The sequence below is a fragment of the Chinchilla lanigera genome, unplaced genomic scaffold (assembly GCF_000276665.1).
Source record: "Chinchilla lanigera isolate Chin_1 unplaced genomic scaffold, ChiLan1.0 scaffold00029, whole genome shotgun sequence".
In the NCBI taxonomy this organism is placed as follows: Eukaryota; Metazoa; Chordata; class Mammalia; order Rodentia; family Chinchillidae; genus Chinchilla; species Chinchilla lanigera.
In genome coordinates, this window is record NW_004955430.1 from 2,129,902 (window position 1) to 2,140,191 (window position 10,290).

A 10,290-nucleotide genomic window follows, 5' to 3' on the forward strand; every position below is an offset into this window, starting at 1 on the left:
TCTCCCTCATCTCCTCTCCCTCTCCTCACTCTTCTTCCTCAGGCCATTTCCTCACACACGAGCTCCTCCACCAGGACCAGCTTGTGTCTACCTTAAGCCCGTGTGAGCTGGAAATAGAAGTCAGCGATGCAGCTCACACATCCAACCTCCCCAAGGCCACTGCTCAGCTTTGCCCACCTTAGGAGTGCACCTGCCACAGGCCGCCCAGGCTCGTGTGCCCAGACCCGTCTGTTTGCTGCTGACCAAGTCAAAGGAGACCGTGTATTGGAGCGAACAGGGAAAGAGATTTGTTTAAAGCTAGCTCTGAGGAGGTGCAGGGGTGCATTTGCGTCAGATCCCCATCTCTCCATTTACTGGTGGGCAAGGCTCTTTTATAGCTGATGGGGGAGGGGTGAGATTTTTATACTAGTTTGAATCACTTCTAGCCATTTTTAGCTCATTTTCTATTTTCTTTTTTGTAAAAACCAAACTAAAGTGTTGGCTTCCTGTGGCTGACGTTTACATATGTTGTCACTTTTGGGGGAGCCAAGACAGCAGGTGGGGGCATTGACCATGTACTCAACTAAAAAAAAGTTTAGAAAAGTTATTTATACTTTAAAAACAAACAAAGTTTCAAAATGTTTTACTTCACAGTGCTGGTTACATTCAGAATTTGGCGCTTGGAAGGCTGAGGCAGGGCATCAACAGTTTGTGTCCACCTGAGCTACACAGCAAGACCCTGCCTCAAAAACAAATAGGCACAGCATGCTTACATCAGCCTCTCATTACACTAAATCAACTCTAATAAGGCCTATTTTATTTTTAATTAAGTTTATTGGTAAATTTTAGGTGTACACAATGGGCACATTTGTCATAGGGAATTTGCACCTGTACATGATGTATCTTGACTTTTTCTTCCCCCGCCCCTCTATCCTCCCTCCAACCCTTCTTCTCCTACTTCTTTACAAAAGCTTTGTTTCCATTTTTTTCTCTTCTCATTTTTTTTCCTTCCTTCCTCCCCCCTCCTACCTCCCTAGTTCCCCTTCCCAGTGGAACATTTTCTTCCTGTTTTACAATATGTATTGCCATGAACCGGCATGGTTCTTGGTGTCCCCAGGGAAAAATGACAAGAGGATGAAGAAATTAATATAAGAGATGAAAGCTGAGGTCAGATGGAGCCCTTTCTCTCCAGATGGGAGAAAAGGAACGGCCCAAGGACTGCAGAGGTTGATTTATACACTCAGGAGGTTGCTGTCAATTTTAACCTCTCTGCCTAGCAACCTGTTTCAAGCTGGAACAGCTTGTTTACATGGCTCAAGAAGCTCTCTGTGTTCTCAGGAGCCATCTTTGTCTTAGCCGCACATGTGCGATTGATTTCCAGCTTCAGCTGCTCCCTACATCTCCTCCTTTTCTGTTTTGTATTTGCAAGTGATGGGTGGTCAGCTGAAGTTGGAGGAGCTGTGTTTGGAGAATTCTGTAGAAGACCTTCTCATTCTTGAACCCTTTCTGTTCTGAGTGAACTTATTTGTTTAAGCCAAAGATTCCCAGTCCAAAGATTTTAGGTACCTGTATTTAGCCAGTTAACCTTATACAGACCATTAATCCATAACAGTGGTCACTTACCAGTATAGCTGGCAATTGTCAGAAGTTGCTAGTGATTTGAGTTTTTTATAGGTAACATATTATTATGGCATTTTTTAAAACACACCTTGTGGTTATACTTTTTTTGCTAGACGATTAAGATCGAGTTAAGGTGAGACCTGTATTAATCAGTTTTTGCTATCTATCAAGGTCAGTTAAGTATCCTCAGGACTTACCTTGGAACCAAGTATAGCACCTCTTAGTTCTTCTGTCAGTGTCAGCCATCTGGATGAGTCATGGTTGTTGTTTGACCAGGTTGCTTTTTGTGAAAGTTTGGCAGATTTCTTTCTCTCCTTAGGCACACTACACATCACTGAATCACTTTCCTCTGTGGTCCCATAATCTCCTTGACAGAAAATCGGGGACTTAACTGAGTTATAACATGTCACAGCAGAGTTTCATTTATGTCCCGGGTCCTCAGTGACCTCGGAGGGCTAGAGCTAAAATATTGGCTATCCTCTTAGCCCATCCATCTCTCTAAATTTTGGTCTCCAAACCTCAGTTGTTGAACATCCAGGAGAGAAGATTAATGACATTCATTGTAATGGAGGTAGTGAGCTTACTATTACTATTTTATCTGAATATCAAACACCTTAGAACATACAATGGAACTGTTATTTTCTAACAAGCATGGATATTCTAATACTCAAATCCCTATAGAATGTTAACAGACAACAGTTACATATTTTTACAGAGAAATTTAGAAATCAAAACCATACATAACATTGCAGCATGACAATCAGGATGACATTTTGTAACATACTTAAATTTTCATTTCGACATAACATAATCCTTTTTTTTTTTTTTTTTTTTTTTTTGGTTTTTCTCCGGTACCAGGAACCGAACTCATGACCTTGCGCTTGCCAGGCAAGCGCTTTTGCCGCTGAGCTAAATCCCCAGCCCCAACATAATCCTTTTAACCAGTCATCCCTATGTAATACATAAGAAGCTTTTACCTAATTTGTTATCCTTTAATGGGATATACACCACAAGTTTTTTGTTAAATGCAGAGGATTGAATCTGAAAAAAAGTCTTATCACCATAAGCAATCCTTGTTTTACATTTTGGAAGACCTGTACTTATGGAGTCATGAATACATTTAATACACCATGAGATTAACAATAATAAATAGTCATACATATGTGAAAACCTTTGCTTCTTAATTTAGTTTTGTACCAAAGCATCTTTTATGAGAAAATCTTACTGTATTTTTTCTACAAAACTTAACCTTTTAACCATGAACAAATTATTGGGGGTGTCTCCCATAAGACTATGGAGATAATTGGGTGTTCCTTATTAATGAACAAATGTTGGTCACTCCTCTATTCACCAATTGGAGTCCTGTCCAATAATCTCTCCCCACCCTAAGTGACTTGTTTAACGATCTTAATTTTTTTTGATGACCTGTGAGAAAGTTAATTTTGATATCATTTAGACAGCCGGTAACCCAGGTGGAAGCATGCTTTTAATCTATAAAGCAAATTGTATTATGAACAAATGATCAAAAATGCAAAAGAAAAAAGGAAAAGAGAAAAATTGTTGAGCTCAAGTAAAAAGGAACAGCTATTCACAGAATGGACAGACAAACAAACAAGTACACAGTTTAACAGGTTGAACAAACAAACAAACATCTTACAAAATCAGAATGCAAATATATTTTTGGCCAAATTGAATTATAGTAACTCTTTTACAATTTTAGAATTTATAATTATAAATGGACTAGTCCGATTTTGTTGTTCATCAACTAGCAGAGATCTCTTAGAAGAATTTGGAAGGATTAAAATCTTTTATCTATAATTAATATACTTTTTATATGTCATTCTGTCTTAAGAATATCGGCAATTTTTAGATCAGTTATCTCTATAAACTCTATCATCTACTCAGACCTTTGATTCCCATTTTAGTTACCACATCCTGGGCATTCTGTGTTAATTCATTGGTTGGCCCCAGGTCAGGTTTAGCCTGATTGTAGAGCAGTCTTTGAGGCATCACTGTCACAGAACTGTGCATCAGCTTTTTGAAACGTAAAATCAAGTTCTCCAGGTCTGAGTTCAGGATGTAGCCAGACAGCATGCTCTAGCAAAACACAAGCATATCCTTGACCCCAAATTAGCTTTTTTCTGCTTTACCTGATTGAACGGTTACTAGTATACACTGCCAAGTGAGGTGGGAGGGATTGATTCTCCCCTTGTTTTTGTAATTAAACTTTGAGCATTACAGAGAGCCACATTAACTTTATCTAAGGCAGTTTTAGCCTCTGGCATAAGCACTCCTGGGAAGGTGGGAGCTGGATTTCCCCTAAAGATGTCAAAAGGAGGACCTAAATCATGAGTAGTTGGTTTAAGAGCTGGGCAAAGCCAATTAATATTACCAAGTAAAGTCTGAAAATCAGTTAGGTTTGCAAAATGATTAACCTGGATCTGAACACTTTGGGGTACAATATGTCTTTGTTGGATAAAGCGACCCAAATGTGAAAAAGTTACCATAGTTTGCACCATTTTGGAGGCCACCACTAGGCCTGCCATTATTTAGATGGAACGTTAAAATTAAGCAACTCGAGCCAGGTGTGGTGGCACATGCCTGTAATCCCAGCACTTGGGAGCCTGAGGCAGGAGGATCATTGGAAGTTTGAGACCAGCCTCGGATACAAACTGAGCTCAAGGCCAGACTGAGCTGCATGGCAAGAATCTGTCTCAAAAAGATTAAAAAAAAAAAAAATTAAGGAACTGTTTAAACCTCAGTGTTTTCAGATTGTATTTTCAATTTTTATAACTGTAAAATACCAAAAGTTTTCTTTTTTTTATTTTAAAGAGTAAAAGAAGGGTAACATAGTAATGGGGGTGCTTACCAAATTACAGACAAAGTAGGGGCTGGGGATATAGCTCAGTGGCATAAGTGCCTGCCTGGCAAGTACAAGGTCATGAGTTCAATCCCTGGTACCGCAAAAAAAAAAAAAAAAAAAAAATTACAGCCAAAGTGGTAGGAAATTATCAATGGTTATTGTTTTACATATTGTTATCTACAAGATAGTTACCAAAGGTTTTCTACACCAAAAAAATTTAGGAATGTCCACCTCCTCATAGAAACAAAAAAACAAACACACACAAAGAAAATTTTAAGACAAGATTCCCAGCAATAAACCATACAACTGAAAAAAGGAAAACAGAAATCAACCATAACAGGAATCAAGAGAACACCAAAGACTTATAAAACATTTTAAATCAGTAGCATAACCTATATATGATGTTAAGAAGAAAACTGTGATTACAGCAAGACAGTTTTTATTAGCTGTATAATCTAAAATCAGGAAATTTTTTACTATAACTCTAAAAGACCAAAGTTATCACTAAAATATACCTTTTTTGAGACAAGGGGCAAAATTTTTATTTATGGGAAATATGTTTTTTTAAGTAATCTTTTAAAATACCTCCATTAATGTAAATCTTAGGAAATATGATTTTTTCAACAAAAGGCAAAACATTTTTTATTTTGAGGATGGAGAGAGATAGTAAAGAAAAAAAAGTCTTTTAGCTCAATCACCTGAGGGAAAAAACGTAAAGGCTCTTTTTAGTGCCAATTGTAATGGAGACAGTGAAAGCAGCTCTATTCCCTGCCAGGCTCTATTCTCTGTGAGGCTGAAATTCCAACCTGTGACTCACCAAAGTTCTGAAAAGGCTGAGATTGCCACCTGTGTCTCAGTTAAAGTTATCAGGTTTTGTAATATGTCATGGTTCCATAGAGCGATTGGTACATGGGTGAGGATATAAAGTGAGAAATATCTGGAATGGCCTTTTGCATCCCTCCAGGTCAGCAATCTAGCACCTCTGCTACAGCAAGAAGCACCACCCACACCCTGTAGACCCGCAGCTGCTGTCACACCTTTAGGCCATCTAGTTTGTGTCTACAAGCCCTTTTAAATGTTTTTCTTTTAAGTAATCAGTTCTATCTTTGAACCCAATAGATATCAGAAGATCTAAAATCCTGTCCTTCCCTTATTTATAGATTTTCTAATTTTTACCAAGGGAAAAAATGACCAGTTGAGCAATACAAGAGTCTGGCGTGATTTGAGCAGTGTTAAGAAAATTGAGTCATAACTTTGATTTCTTTTTTTGTATTTGGGCTCCCTGCCTCTGGCTACGGCTTTCACTCCATTGCCGGGGGCTGGGCGAGCTGCCCTGCTGGCTGAGGCAGGATTGACCTGGGGATTGACCTGTCTCACTGTCTGGGATGGGCTCCATCTCCGCATTCCCCTCCCCAGAGGACATGGCAGTCACCGCCTCTGCAGCCACAGCCACTGCTGGCTGACCCCAGGCATTGGGCGCTGGATGCCCCGCTGCTGCCAGGACTCTGAGCACAGGCACTGCTGGTGCCATGTAAACTTTCGGTGCAAGAAGCATTCATGCAGGCGGCAGGGAGAGCCAAGGTGCACCTCAGTCATGTTCTGCCTACCCAGCCTCAGGTGCCCAGGCCTGTAGTTTCGCAGCAATGGCCTGCAGCTGCAGCTGGGCAGAACACAAGGGCTTGTGCAAGGGCCAGAAATCTCAGCTGAGTCTGCCTAGGACCGGAGCACAGGGTCACCCCTGTACCCCACCTGTGCTCCTCACCCCAGCGGCACCACGCTGCTCAGAACCGGCCATGTACAATTCTTTTTTTTTTTTTTAATTGTATCAGAAATCGAACTCAGGACCTTGTGCTTGCCAGATAGGCACTTGTGCCACTGAGCTATATCCCCAGCTCAGCCACGTACAATTCAAAAGAATTTCCTTTTTTGTCTCCCATAGTTTCTTCCTTATTTGATTGAGCAAAGCTAGAGGGTTTAAGTGCTATGTCCAGCAATGCAGTTGCTCCACACCCACCCCCCAATAGTACTCCAAGCCGAATCCTTTGTGGTCATCTCATAAAGTAAATACAGGAACCACGAGTACAACAAATATTTCTGTATACATCTATATACATCTGTGGTTCTTGAGACTCTGTTTGCCCCATGCCTACATCTTTTTCCTTTGGGCTTCTTCTAAGCCTATTTTAAAATTGTGGCTTCTCTTAAGTTTGTTTTATCTCTCTGGCCCTAATGAACCTGTTTCTGGCCCCAGTGAACCTCCATGCCCCAAGTTTTACACCTGATGAAATGCCAATACTGATGCACACCTGTGCTGAATATTGGCGTTACCAATACGCTTCTCCCCTCTATTGCGCAGACAATGAGAAGTGTCCCCTCCCTCACCCACTGTCTTTCCTTACCCAGGTCCCTGTTCAGTTGCCATTTTGCCGCATCCTCCACAGCTCTTGATGTTCCCAGGGAAAAACGACAAGAGGATGGAAAAACTAAAGATAAGATATGAAAGCTGAGGGTGGAGCCTTCTGTCTTCCGATGGGAGGAAAGGAACTGCCCAAGGACTGCAGAGATTTATTTATACACTCAGGAGGTTGCTGTCAGTTTCAACCTCTCTGTCTAGCAACCTGTTTCGACCTGGAACAGCTTGTTTACATGGCTTGAGGACAGCTGGCTTTATCTTAGCCTCTTACGTGATTGATTTCCAGCTTCAGCCACTCCCTACAATCTATTATATATTTTAGTCCTTACTTACACTTTTAGTTTCTCACACCAGAGATGATGCGGTATTTACACATATGTATTTGATTTATTTCATTTAAGAGTATGGTCTCCAGGTGCATCCATTTACTTAGAAATGTCTCAAGTGTATCTGTTTTATGGCAGAGTAGTACTCCATTGTATAAAAAAAACCCGACATCTTTATCCATTCATTGGTTGATAGGCATTTGGGCCATCTCCAAGATGTAGCTATTACATTACAAACAATGCTGCTATAAACATGGATATGCATATACCACTATGGTATGATGCTTTTAATTCTTTCAGGAAGATACCAAGAAGGGGAATAACTGAGTCAAATGGAACCTCTAGTTTTGGTTTTTTGAGGAAACTTCACAGTGATTCCCACAGTGGTTGCACCAGTCTACACTTCCACCAAGAATAGAGAAAGGTTCCATTTTCCCCACAACCCAGGTTTTAAATATGATATCCCACTTGTTGATTCTTTGTGATATTTCATGTGCAACAGGGATTTTGTTCATAAAGTCTTTGCCTACACCAGTGTCTTCAAGAGTTCCACCTATTCTATCTTCCAGCAGATTTAATGCTTCTAGTCTAATATTTAGATCTTTGCTCCATTTTGATCTTAGTTTAGTCCATGGTAAAAGATATGCATCTAGTTTTAATCTTCGGCATGTGGAAAACCCCAGTTTTCCCAACACCATTTATTAAGGCAGCTAAGTTTCTTCCAGTGAAGATGTTTGGCCCCTTTGTCAAAGATAAGGTGGCTGAGTGTGTCTGAAGTTGTTTCTGCATCTTCTAATCTGTCCCATTGATCCTCAGGTGTGTTTGTTTATTTGTTGCCAGTACTATGGTGTTTTTATCACAGTAGTTTTATAGTATAATTTCAAGTCAGGGATTGTGATGCCCCCTGATTTGCTTTTGTTGCCCAGAATTGTCTTTGCTATTCTAGGTCTCTTCTGGTTCCAGATGAATTTTAAGACTGTTTTCTCTAATTCTGTGAAGTAGGCTGTTAGAAGTTTGATCAGAATTGCATTAAATCTGTATAACAGTTTTGGGAGTATGGTCATTTTCACTATATTGATTCTTCCTACCAAAAAACAAGGGATAGCTTTCCATTTTCTGATATCCTCTTCAATCTCCTCTTTTAGAACACTGTAGTTTTCAATATAGAAGTCTTTTACTTTCTTCATTAGATTAATTCCTAGGTATTTCATTTTTTTGGATGCTATTATGAAAGGTGTTATTTCCCTAATTTCTCTCAGTTGAGCTTGTTTCTCATGTACAGAAAGGCTATTGATTTTTGAGTGTTGACTTTGTATCCAGCTACACTACTGAATTTGACTATTAAATTTACTGGTATTTTAGTGGAGTTTTTGAGGTCTTCTATGTAGAGTATCATGTCATGTCAAATAATGATAATTTAACTTTTTCTTTTCCTATTGTTATTCCTTTTATTTCTTTCTCTTGTCTAACTGCTCTGGCTAAAGTTTCCAGGACTACGTTGAATAAGAGTGGAGACAGTGAACATCCTTGCCTTGTTCCTACTTTCGAGATAAAGCTTTCAGTTTTTGCCCATTTAGGTTTTTTGTTTTTTTTTTTCTTTTTGATACAGGGTCTTGCTATGCAGTTCAGGCTGGCCTTGAGCTCACTTTGTAGCCCAGGCTGGCCTCAAACTCGAAACGATCCTTCTGCCTCAGCCTCCCAAGTGCTGGGATTACAGGCATGCACTGCCATGCTCGGCTCTTGCCCATTTAGTATTTTGTTGGCTGTTGGTTTGTCATAGATGGCTTTCATCAGATTGAGATAAAGATCATCTAGTCCAATTTTCTGTAGGGTTTTTTATCATGAGTTGGTGCTAGACTTCATCAAATGCTTTCTCTGTATCTAGTGATGATTGTATGGTTTTTGTTCTTGGCCCTGTGAATACGGTGCTTTACATGTATCGATATGGGTCTATTGAACCATCCCTGCATCCCTGGGAGGAATCCTACTTGGGCCTATTGTATAATCTTCGTGGTGATTTGCTGCATTCTGTTTCATAATGCCTATTTTGTAATGAATTATTGAATAGCTGATGGCATTTGCTGAAGTGAGAAGTGGCATGGCTGACTGGTACACTTTTACCACTGTGAAGCTGAGGAATTGTAAGTCAAAGCGCCATAAGTTGGGGACTAGCTATATGGTACTTTGCTCCCAGTCCTTTGCTTCAGGGCCCACCTGTGGAGGAGTCCAACTATGACAGCTACTAAAATTATTAATAAAGAAGGCTCTAAAGGAAAGCTATTACTACCTTTCTGGGTCTTTAGATTTTGGGGTCAGAGAAAGACCCAGTAAAAAGAAGCCAAATTCATGAGGATGTCAGAAACACTGGTTCTGTTCTCAAAGATGTCACCTGAGGTTCTCACGAGTGTACCCAAAGAGTCTCACCTGAGTTAGAAATGCACTCTCATCTCAAACCACTGGAACAGAGAGCTGGACACTGCTGAAGTTTTATGATAGCTGATTTAATTCTTGCAGTAATTCCACAAAGAAAGGGGCTATGATTGTCCTCATTTTAAAGAAGAGGAACTAATTTGATAGAGACCACACAACTGCAACAAGTGGAGTCTGGACCCTGGCTCAAGGGAAGATGGTGTACGTCATATTCTTGAATGTCCAAAGGATTCAGTCAGGAACCCACTTGGGGTCAGGTTAAGATTTCCATGGTATCTTTCCCAGAATAATATTTTTAAGTACATAAAAGAAAAGACATAAGATTATAAAGGAAATCAGTTGTATTAAATGCATTTATCAAAATGTCACTCAAAATGGTGACATGGAAACACATGGATCCATGCTGTGGAGATAATTACACTTTAGAATGGGTTCTGTAAAAGTTTGGAATCTGTCATTAGCCCCTGGTACGGGGTCACAATAAACATCCCTGGCATCTCCAAAAACTCACCTTCCTTAACTTTCTAAAATGCAGGTTTCGCCAGGCATGGTGGCACATGCCTGTAATCCCAGCACTCAGGAGGCTGAGGCAGGAGGATCATTGCAAGTTCGAGACCAGCCTGGGCTACAAAGTGAGCTCAAGGCCAGCCTGAACTGCA

At 40.1% G+C, this 10,290-nt stretch overlaps 1 long non-coding RNA gene across 1 annotated transcript in view; it reads right to left on the bottom strand.

Annotated features, from left to right (window-relative positions):
- The window catches only part of LOC102013197, a 7,568-nt gene extending 5,654 nt beyond the window's left edge, over window positions 1-1,914 (bottom strand). Inside the window, exon 1 of the long non-coding RNA XR_261409.1 lies at window positions 1,797-1,914. This is a non-coding gene — a long non-coding RNA (uncharacterized LOC102013197). The remainder of the gene's footprint in view (window positions 1-1,796) is intronic.
- Window positions 1,915-10,290: the final 8,376 nt, after the last annotated feature.